Here is a 12,482-nt window from a genome sequence, read left to right on the forward strand (position 1 = left end):
TTTTTAATATTAGTATTATTATTAATACTACTATTATTACTATTATTATTTTGTAATAGAGTTAGGTCAATCAGCATAATAATATAAGTTGCATTATAGAGCCTTGCATATTACATGGAAGCACAGCCTATTTAATAAACCTTTTTTAGAATAATTGAAATTTGCTGCAGAACTGCTCCAATCTGTTTATATAATTCTATGGGTGTCTTGTTGAGATAAAAGATTATCTAGAATTCTATTAAAGGAACAGCAGCCCCATTTGTAAATCCTATTTAGATACTTTCAGTAACTATCGATAATCTCATCTACACAAAAGCCTCCTGCCTACAGGCATTATCTGAAAGTTTAGAGAATTCCCTTTTTTTTTAATAATAATTCACAACCTTAAAGAAAAAAGTCCACCTGCTATTCATGAAATGATAAAGTAAAATCTTAATACTGGACAAGACATTACATTTTATATAAAAACAATATTTTAATAAATCTATTGCTTTATGCTTTATTTCTTTAACAATTAGTTATTTGGAGGCTTATTTAAATACATAATGAAATGTTACCTTTTTATGGCATAATTAAATTATTTTTGTGAATAAGTTTGATGGTAATATAAATTACATGGGGGTCACCTTTCTTTGTTACTTATTGTGGGTTTTTAATAATTGATCTCCTGCTAACACTTACGCCTACCAAAATTTATAAGCAAGAGGTCTTTATCCATATATAGGGGGCTTCAATGTAGTGAATAATAGTGTAAATAAGAAATTACATTTAGAGCATACTTATCATCTTTTTCACCTCTTAATCTTTTATGGACTGGTAAATATTTGTAGTGGCAAAAAGTGGCTGAACCTTGTAACTACAATACATTGACAGATTTTATAATTATAAGAACACTATCTATCTATCTATCTATCTATCTATCTATCTATCTATCTATCTATCTATCATTTATAATGCAAGCAACCTTTTTAATTTATGTAACTGGTTTAAATCTTAGCATTATGAAGGGCCACCCCTGGCTCCTCCAGCTCCATTTTCTGATTTGACCCTGCATGGTGCATAGTTAAGGTCATGGGATGAGCATTTTGTTGTAACAGACCATTATATACAGTAGAAGATCTGCTTTAATTCTTAGTTACATGTCACTAAATAGTGTGTTCTGCGTTTGCTCTGGTATTATAGCTGTCCTGGTGATGGTACATGTGTACTTCCCAATAAGTACAAAAGAACACAGGATCAATGACCTATAGTACATGTGCAAACACTGTCTGACAGAGACAACACTGTTCCCTGGCTGCCTCTGCTGAAAACAGGAAGCATACTTAAGTATGCTTCCTGCACATGCACTGCTGCTGTCCTGTTGAAGATATTGGGAGTTGAGCTTCTATGGAAATCAAAGATGCTGCCATTGGCTGCTGCTACCCCTGTTCATTTCCATGGGAGGGCTACAGCTCATGTACAGACAGGGTTCATAAGTATGCTTTCAGTAGATGAGATATGAGTAGAATGGAACTGAGACAGAAGCCTAATTTTCTAACTCCAGTAACTAAAGAATGTATGCATCTATCTATCTATCTATCTATCTATCTATCTATCTATCTATCTATCCATTATCTATCTATCTATCTATCTATCTATCTATCTATCTATCTATCTATCTATCTATCTATCTTTTTATCATCTATCTATCTATCTATTCATTATCTATCTATCTATCTATCTATCTATCTTTCTATCATCTATCTATCTATCTATCTATCTATCTATCTATCTATCTTTTTATCATCTATCTATCTATCATCTATCTATCTATCTATCTATCTATCTATCTATCTATCTATCATCTATCTATCAATCTTTCTATCGATCCATTATCTATCTATCTATCTATCTATCTATCTATCTATCCATTATCTATCATCTATCTATCAATCTTTCTATCGATCCATTATCTATCTATCTATCTATCTATCTATCTATCTATCTATCTATCTATCTATCTATCTATCTATCTTTCTATCATCTATCTATCTATCTATCTATCTATCTATCTAACTATCTATCCATCCATCCATAAACGATGGAGTTGTTGGCTGGATCCCAGTGTCTGTTTTTATATCAGGAAATTGAGTTAGTTTTGTATACAAAAATCAATCCATGAAAATATAATTTGTCTCCAGCCTCCATGTATTTGTAGTTTTTTTGGCCAAACTGTTTGAAGTCATCGGGCGAGACGCAGACTAACTACATTCAGTCGTCATGATCAGCCATTAGTGTAATTTCACGGAATGATCTCTGAGCTGCCCCTGCTGTTATCTGTGATAGTGATGTGATTGAGTATAAAACAAACACACACGTATAATCTATTTCCACAACAAGAAAAATAAAATAGCGGAGCCTCCTTAACTAACTCCCACAAACCAAACCCCCGATTTCATTCGAGTTATTAGAGAGATAGCAAGTGGCTGTCTGTAGGGCGCCTCTTCCCTACTAATTATCACCTTATGAAAAGTGTTTCATTAAGAAACTCTGCTTTTGATTAATTATCGACAGAATGCTGACCAAGAAAAAAAAAATGGAATTAATCCATGACCCTTTATGAGTAACACTGGAAATTCATCACATATCCTTTTAATATTGAAACACAGCTTAGAATTTTAATAGAAAATATTGTTTTTTTTTCTCTCCCCCAAAACTCAGTCTTTATTAATGCCCCAAGGTAAGAAATAATATTGCTTTGCAGAATTCAGTCATTGTTCATTTTAAATTTATTAACCAGAATGTACTTCATCTTCAACATTTTTCTGTTTCTTTTTAATTTCTCCCAGTGTAGGAACAGAAGATTCCTTTTTAAACATTTAAGATATTAAAATTCCATATGCATATAAAAGCTACTTCGATTAAGTCAGATATAAGTGGTGCATTTGTAATTTCCCCTTCCCGGCCGCCTTACGATTTAGACTTGAAGATGATATTGAAAAGAAAATATAAATAAATCAAAGCGTAATGATTTTGTTAAGGAAAGTCGCACTCATTCAGCAAGTGTGAGCACTATTTGTTTTTAAAGTTGTTAATGTGCCTTAAAGTGAACCTACGTAACAGTTGAATATATATATATAGATATATATATATATTTATATATATATAATATATACCTGAGATAAAGCCTTCATTAAGTATACCACTGAAAGTAATATAGCCATTAAAGATTTATTAATGGTTCATTTTTTAAGTTATTTAGTTAGATTTTTCAGCCATAGCCAGGCACATTAGCAAATGGGGGAGAGGACGCCATATTGCCCTGAGTTCAAGTTACGGCAAAACGCCGGTGCTTCAGGGGACGTCCTCTTCCTCGGTTTGAGCATTGGGAGAGGACGTCACCGCAAGCACTGTCAATTGGGTTAAAGTTCCCGGTGGATTATGTCCGCGGAGATTTGGATGAAGATAGAAGAATAAAGGAGGGAGGAGGTAAAAGATAGAAGACAGAAGATGAAGCAAAGGGAAACAGAGAACGTGAAAGAGTAAATGAGAATAAGAGTGTGAGAGTGAATTGTGGGCCCACATATGTGGACGAAAATTCAAAGCTTTTCACTTCTGACCTCAATTGTACGAATTGTCGAATTTACCAAAGTTTGGTATATTTGCAATTCGTACGAATCCTTAGGAGATCTATAATTTTTATTCTTTCCTCTGAAGATTTAATCACATTAAAACAACGCGGAAACTGAAGCATTTCTCACTTTCAATGGCAACAGCCTATTAGAGCCTGTATTTGTGTCACATGATGATTAAGCATTCCCTGCAAAATGTGAATAAGAGAAAATGTTACAGGGTAAAACACTTACTTCTGGTAATACTTTGGGGGATCATCTAGATTGGGACTGATGTTACTAATAGTGCATTTAGGTATAACAGTGTTAAAATATGTGTAGCAGAACAGCATCTTTAACTGCGCTATGGCTTTAACTCAACTAATGGCTGATATCGGGGGTGCCTTATTACCCCGAGCCTGGGCTAAAATATCCATTACTCTCTCAAGCTATCCGAGGCCAGCGTCTAATGAATGAAAACGTGTGAAATCTTTTTTTCTGTTACAGTCCAGTTAATGATGTTTTCATATGTGAAGTGGATGTGTCCTGTACTAACCCGATCAGCGTCTGAACCCTTTATATTATAATATAGTCTTCCTATAATACAGTTTTTTTTTCCCCTGCCTTGTAAAAAGGACATTTCACTTCAATTATACTGTTAGTGGTCATCATGCGCGAATGATGCAGGACATGAATTGAAAATACCACTTGTTCACAGCGAAATTGCTTTTTATTTCTCCCGGAGTCAATGTAGTGCCCCATTTCACGGCAACAAAATACAGCGTATTACTTTTAAAATACTATGAAATATGAGGTCCTTTTGTAAAAGCTATTTTGGTGAATTCAATTTTCAATGAATTTTGAGAATTTCATGACCTGTTTTCTTTGGTAATGGTTACATTTTTTTGTCTGCTTAATCCGGAGCTGAGTTGGGTGAATGTGGCCCAGGTTCTGAAGGATTACAATTCACATCATTCTCATAGAGTGCTGGGAGTTGTAGTCTTTTGGACAACACACCTGCTCTATACAAGGGCCACTTAGTCACCTCCGGCCCTGAATTATGGTATAAACATTTACCTACTTTGCAACAATAATTTTACAGAAACATAATCTTTGCACTAAACATCGCGAACATTATAGTATTTTTTTCATGTAAAGGTAAAACCACGCGATGAAATTAATAATTCCAACAAACAAATCAAAAGTGGGATTTTAAGCAACTTTAATGATCCCCTGATCACAAAAGTGCATTTTAAGTAAGACACACTTGTAATGTTTTATTTTGGAAATCCACGAGTTAGCAGGAACAGGGGGTTATCTTGATCCTATTTACTGTTAAGAATTATCCGTAAAATTTAGACAATTAATTCAGCTCTTTAGTGATTTAAACAAATAGCTTTTTTTTTCCAAGTCTCTATGGCAACAACCTGATGCCACATGCAGTTTAAGCATTCCCTGAAAAATGATGAATGAGGACAAATTTGTTGTATTACTTTAATACTATTTATGCAAATCCATATCGTACCTGTTGGCACCTCAGATGAAGCTACTTGTTTTCATAATTTGCCAAACTGTCCGAGTGTTTACTGTAGTCACCGACTGACTGACTGACTATCGTGTTATCGGGTGCTACCTGCTGTAATGATACAAGAGTATCTTATCCAAACTCACCCTCACACCTTGACTTATCATACTATCCCGGGGTACACAACAGAACGACTCAGTGTTAATCACCCAGTCGTACTCTCCCACTAATGACAGTCTATGGAGGGGACTTCATTAGCATTTCCACAACAAAACAGCTCAGTGTGGTGTTTGAGCCAGGAAAGTCACCCAAAATATCACATGACTGACAACAATGGCCGCCTCCAGGTCTGCAGATCCAGTGCCTCATCTACAAGATGTCCTCCACGAAGTCACCTGTGCATAACCAGAGGGTTCAAAGGAATGCTGGTGGGACCCCATTGATCAATTAGGGTTTTAGGCAGGGAAGTTCCACAACTTGTCATAGACACCCAGTGTCCAGATATGGGCACTTTACATATTCAGGCCTATGGCTGCATGTCTATATTGACACGGCTTTGAGACGCTATTGTACTTTGTACAGCCTGCCACCAAAATGTATAGACTGCTGGTTATCTTTACGCTCAAAGTATGGACACTGCTTGAGTATATCTACACTTGAAATATCTACACTTAGCCATGCCTAGATTGCGAGTTCTTCAGACCATAAAAAGTCCTTCTAAGCCCTTTTGCGAATGTAACATTTTAAATGCTAATACGATTTTTTGTAACCACGCTAAGCAAAGCCCCCCATTAAATCATACCAATTAATTGAATAAAAATTCGAAAATGTTATCTTTGACTTTCCCCCATACGTAAGTTAGCAAAGAACACATCGAAAATTTAAATTAATATGCAATTTTATTTATCGTCTTTATGAATCATTCATCACCGGAATATCCCCAGATTCGTAATTCTCTTGTCCGGATTACCATATCCAGTCACTCGGCCCTCCTTATCTTCATGTATGGCTGCTTCCTGTTTAGCACAAAATTACATTTTTCTTTCTCAAACTCCATCACAAATGGAATATAGCAGGCATTGTTTAAAGAGATGTACTGCTTCAATTCGAGTTATGCCGTGCAATTCACTGAGCGGAGAAAAAGAAGAAAAAAAAAAGATAGAAAACAAGGAGACGACATAAACAAGCATCCGCAGCCGGAAAATGAACGGATTTCAAAGCTTTTCACATTTGTTTACAATAAGCAAAATCTTTCCTTGTATCGGTAAAAGCAGACGGTGGAGGATAATACACTGGTTAACATCTAATTGCATTATTATTGAGTGACTGTCTTGTTCAATAGCTATAGATCTCCGAGACAACAACAGTACAATTGATGCCAGCTTCCCAAATGAGTTAAATGGAGAGTAAATTGGACATCGTGCTAATTTAGCAAATTGATTATTTTTCGCGTTCTCGAGTTTTTGGTGACAAAGAGCTAGCGCTTTAATTGCGTTAATGCTAAGTGGGCTTTGTGTGTTTGCTTTTAGGTGCGTATATATATTGACACGCACATATTTACACGCACATACAATATTGACGGCAATCAAGGCAGAAAGTGCCAAGTGCCTTAGATTTCCAAAAGCAGTCCTTATTGACTAGGTTTGCTGCTCTGACAGTTCTTCTAAGCTAATTTTTAGTATGACATCATTATTCTTAGTATCATATCCTGTGTAAACAGATACACCATAGATGTGCATCTGTTGCTTGTCATTAACAGACTACCTAATGTGTTTACTGGGGTTATTAATGATGTTTTTGGGGTTACAAAGCCTACATCTACTGTAGGCTTTGTAATTCTCCATGGTGTGACCGTCCAGTAAAGTAGTGTTCTTACAATTTTTTATGTTGATACATTTCTGCTACTACCTGAAACTCATTGAAATAGACTCATTGAAAATTATGGGCGATGATGCTATCCCTAACCGGTCCATAGCCTTCATGATGTGTGTCAGGCTAACCGGCTTGTAATTCCGTGTCATTGTGATTTGACACGATAGATGAATGTCCTAATTTTAAACAATGGCGGAAATCAAACCTGCCATGATGGATTGGGCCAATATTGGTAATACACAGGGTACTTTGTATTGTAACCATAGATACATTTTAATAAACTATGATAGCAGTCTATATGGCTCTCTAAGGTATTGATTTTTTCCCCCAATATAATTTGCATTTACCTAGACACACAGAGAGCCGCCATCAGCTTTATGGGCACCAGATTTCTTTGATTTATTGATTTATCTAAGTGTCAATGGTCTGTTTTATTCCCAGGCGGCCCTGGGCTCTGATACTATTAGATACTGCTGAAACCATACTTTTTCTGCATGCCAATGAGAGCAGCCATCTGAAATATTTGTTGGTGGAGTTCCATGATTTTTTTCTCCTATTTGGTGAAAGCTGATTGGTGTTGGCCAAGCCCGGACTGGCCATCTGGCCCACCAAATGCCCTCTGGACCGCTTCCCAAAATGACTCCATACACTCTGGATCTATCACTCCGGTGTCCGATCAGGTGCTACAGTCTACGACCAGCGGCTGGATATGCCCTGCCACACGTAAAGTACAGTGTTTCGTATCCAGCCATAGGCCATTAGGCGGCCGTCGGCCCTGTTTTTGGCAAACTCTCCTTGTTTGTCTCGAAAATTCTCTAATATTTAAGCATGATAACAATAATACAAGATAATCCATTTCCTAAATATTCTGTTTTCTTTATTTTCCCTCATTCCTGATACATTTTTTTATATTTTAATATTAATTTTGTTGATTAAATACAGGGTACAGTTCATTGTAGCAAAAACTATATCGACCCCCTTTTCTAACCCCAACGATTGTCGACAATGTAAGGATTTAACTTATTTTTAAGCAGCACCTTTTCTAACCCCCTTTTCAATGTTCCCGTCCCTCGAAAGCTGATAGTGGGCAGAATAAACACCAGCTCTGCTTTCAAACAGTGACTATTCAAAGCTGCTCTGTAATGACAGCTGAATTTTGATCAGCTGCACCCTGTCTTCCCTAGAAATATTAAGTTTGCAAATCCGGTTTTAAGAGTCGATTCCCAAATCCGTTTTTCTATGAAAGCGGTGGGTGGAAATCACGAGTGGAAAAACATCAGTTATGGAAATGACTCCAGATCATATGAAGGGGAGAAATAACAGCGGCTTTAAATGGGACACTTGCTATTATACTATCAGAGATACAAATTCCAGGACTTCAATACACATGAGATACAATACGAGGTCTTAGGCTTTTTTTTTTTTTCCTCCTCTCTCCGACTTAGTATAATACACGAGAAATGAATCCATTCTTAATGTGTATGAACCTCCCTACATATACACACAGATATCAAACCATAATAATCTTATTGCAATGTCACTCTCTAATGTACCTCGGAAAATAAAAATGACTTTTTTTATTTATTTTTTTTAAATTCCTTCCTAAATCAGGTTCATGTTTAAGCATTCACTCCAAACGGATTCGTCTAACCGACTTGGACTATGAATATATTCCATTTTCCCCTCTTATTTATTTTGTTTTATTCATTTGCAAAGTGTTTATTTAGCTCGCTTCACGTGTAACATTTCATTTACAGTTTTGCCCCAGGCAGAAAATACAATTGCCGACAACAGAGTAACTCCTGAGAATGGCTGGAAATGAAAACCGATATCTTATAGACAAGAAGAACCAAAAATACATACATAAATTTACTCCCAAGTCTTAAGTAGTGCGCGGAGCCCTCCAAACTGCCGTAAATATCGAACTCTCATATCTAAAAAATATGGTCCCAATTTTAAAGGTGCATGAAAGATCAATTATATATATATATTTATATATATATATATATATATATATATATATATATATATGATATATATGTCACCACCCAGTAATAGAATGTTGAATATAACGTTTTTGATTAGAACATGACTGCTTATAAGGAATTCAAAGATTTAAATCCCGGACAATATATCCTGATATTACCAGCAGTTTATTTTTCTGAAGAATTGGACTTTAAGGGTACAATACGCTTTAATCCTATAGAATTGCATGAAAGCCTCATTATCTTGAACGGTAAATAAATGACATTTAATAATGTACAGAAGGAAGCTATGGAAATTAAGTGTTTGTGTTAATGATTAGTAGCAGTTGATACAGAAAGTTCTTGTATTGACACATGGGCTTCTCTAGGCATTGGGCACACTCGTTCTACATAATAAATGTATGGTGGGCCATGAGCCACGTTGGTTCATCGATTTCCACCTTTGCCCACCCAAAACCCAAGTTGCTCACCAATGTACCTAAGTACACACAACCGCAAGCAATGTTAGGGGATCCTATCATTGATGGGCCATTCTTAGCAGGGCATTGGGCATGATTTAACTCTTTATATCTGAAAGCCCAGTATGGTTAAGTTGCTGCAAAGGATTCTGGGAAACAAACATGATTCTTACCATCCCTTTTCTCTCTGCGTTTGTCTACATATCTACTTACAAGGTGAAAAAAAAAACATGTTGGCCATTTATTAGTTTGCTACATTTCTTCCTTTGCCTTCAAGTACTTTAGGTATAAGTTTAAGAGGATGTCTGCTTTTTTCTTCTTCTTTTTTTTTTTTTGGCTCAGTGATTTCTCACGCCCTATTGAATAGAGACACATTAGCTCTGGTGAATTGTTGTGAACACAGGGAGGGACAGTTCAATGCTGGAAACAAGCATCAATAAATCTTACAGCAAGAACTCCCAACACCTGCCGCATCCACTTCAGCCAATAATTGTTTAACATGACAGTCGAAATACTCGGGAAGGTAAGTTAAATGAAATATCAACATGGGGGGATGTCTGCTTTCCTAGTATCAAACTTCGTTATCCGTGCCTTGGAGAGATGCTGTCAGCGCAATAAAAACAAGTTAAAAAAAACGAAAATAAACTAAAAAGCGCAGAACAGAAAAAAAAATAAATATTTTTTTTCTCCCGTTAAAGGTACATTTGCAGCAGAGAGGCTTAAAAAGAAATTAAAAGGCATTTTCTTTTTAGCTTTGTCTATGACATGGGTGGATAACGTTTTGCAATGTGGTTTGGGGGCTTCTACTGCCCCCTATTACGTTGTACCATCATGGGTTTGATAAAGATCATGTATTCTAGCCACACCCTGGTGTCTTGTGGCTTGAATGTGGGCAATCATTTTATGAAAAGCTAATTTTAACTTTTCTTCCCCATCTGGAACAGAAGCAGGTTATAGATTTTGATCGTCCAACTCAACGATTAGGTCCATCACCACTAGCTGGATGGAGCTGGCAGACAACCTTCCAAATGATGTATGACGCTAATAGCACATTATATATAGCAACCTACTCAGGGTGTCGTATTTCTAAATATGGGCCATTGGACATTAGTTTGGTGCAAGGAGTTTCCAAAGTAAAGTGTTGTTATACAGAACCAGAGCAACATTATGTATTACACTGTGTCACACGCTATATTCACAGGGTAATATCTCTGCTTAGAAGATGGGATCAACCAGAAGCTCCTTTGATATTCTAGACCCTTTCCAATTCAGTGACATGTTGAAAGTCTCTAAACATCTATTAATTCACACACGGTTTCTGTATATCCACCTTTAGGCCTTTATTTTTGTGTTCTACTTACCAACAAGGGTATGGTCAACTCATGGTTGGAAAACCTCCTGGTTTTGGTATGGTGAAATAAGATCAGAGATGACTAAAAAGGTACACTTAACAAAAGTAAGAATATTATCAGGATTCATTTAACATATTGGTTTTGAGTTGATTTATTACAAAAATGCCAAAAAAGTATAAGATCCCCCTTTATTCGCAGACATTTTCCCCCCCATAGATGCTGTAAAGTGATGTCACCGTGCTCATTTTGAATGTGATGTTCTCTGATGCCACACACCACGCTGGAGTCATTGGAAGAGGTACGTAACATTATTATCCAGACATAGAGGAGGTTATTTATAACCTGAGTCTTCATTTAGGTGGACTCATGGGACCGATGATTTGCAATACATAATTTTTATTAAATCCTGCAGCCGTACAAGGAGCAAGACTGCGGCCTAGGAGTTTTAATTTCATAAAAATAATGAGTACCATATATTTCATTCTATAGCCAACTAGAAGCTTTTGTTTTCTCTAGAACTTGGTCGATATAAGTGCAAAATAATATCTATTGCAATTTGCAATGAATCTTATATATTATATTACATAACCATAACACTTTAAATTTAAGTATTTCATATTAAAATCTATATATAATTATTAAGGGGCCACAAATGATTTAAGAGGTAAGTCTGAATATCATGTTCAATGTATTACCTCTTAAAATACTGATTATGTACCAATATGCTCTTTTTAATCTTGTATTTTTTTAAATACACTTTTTAGTAGTGCTTTTCGCCATCTTCCTTTGCACACTGTCTTTATAGATCATGGAAGGGTATAAAATATAGTTTAAGTTAAGGGCTATTTATCTTTTATTTACATCTCACAGATATTTGAATGTGGCTCTTCTCTCTGTGTTATACTGTTCTTTATTTTATATTAATCTTTTCTAAGAAGCACTACCCAGAGGCCTTTTTATTAATGCTTATATAATTAAAATGAATATTCTATATAATAAAAATATTCTATAAGCAGCAACATTGCACTTTGGAATCATACCAAGTATGATCGACCATTCAATAGATACCAGAGTCTTTATCTGAAACTCAATCAAGTCACCTGCAGATTTAACCGAATATATTCTGTGAGATACCATGGGAAGGAATGGTTTTAGTGGTTTAGACAAAGTTTCAGAAGTGGTCAGCCCAAGAGCGCACCTCATCAAGCTGCTTTACTAAAGTACAATTCTAGATCTTTCAAGACATCTTGTAGACCAGACTGAAAGAGCGCTTGGACCTCTTCCTTAATAACAACACAAATTGCTTTTTTTTTTACCTAATAAATATAGATCAGAGAAACAGAGACTATATAGGTATCTGCAAAATTAATAGGAAGTAGTTTTTATAAAACAAAATAAATAAAAAAAATTTCAAATTTAATACTTTTGTCCTTGCTGGAAACCTTTATAAACGTCCTTCACCATATTGTCACTTTTTTTTATATACTGTATACTTACATTTATATAGAAAAAATGTTACTCTATACATTGTAGATCAAATGAGATGACTGAAACAGCTAAAAATAAATAAAAAATAAATACATAAATAAATATAAAATTAATAAATATAGATGTGAAATCAAAATTTCTTTGACACCAATTTTTCTTGATACTGGAAAGCTCCTGGGATCACAGACTGTTTTTCCGGTTTCATACAATAA

At 35.5% G+C, this 12,482-nt stretch overlaps 1 long non-coding RNA gene across 1 annotated transcript in view; it reads left to right on the forward strand.

Moving 5' to 3' along the window:
- Positions 1-10,996: 10,996 nt before the first annotated feature.
- The window catches only part of LOC128501647 (uncharacterized), a 33,265-nt gene continuing 31,779 nt past the window's right edge, over positions 10,997-12,482 (forward strand). The window contains exon 1 of the long non-coding RNA XR_008355051.1: positions 10,997-11,080. This is a non-coding gene — a long non-coding RNA (uncharacterized LOC128501647). The remainder of the gene's footprint in view (positions 11,081-12,482) is intronic.

This window comes from Spea bombifrons, chromosome 7 (genome assembly GCF_027358695.1).
Source record: "Spea bombifrons isolate aSpeBom1 chromosome 7, aSpeBom1.2.pri, whole genome shotgun sequence".
Lineage (NCBI taxonomy): Eukaryota > Metazoa > Chordata > Amphibia > Anura > Pelobatidae > Spea > Spea bombifrons.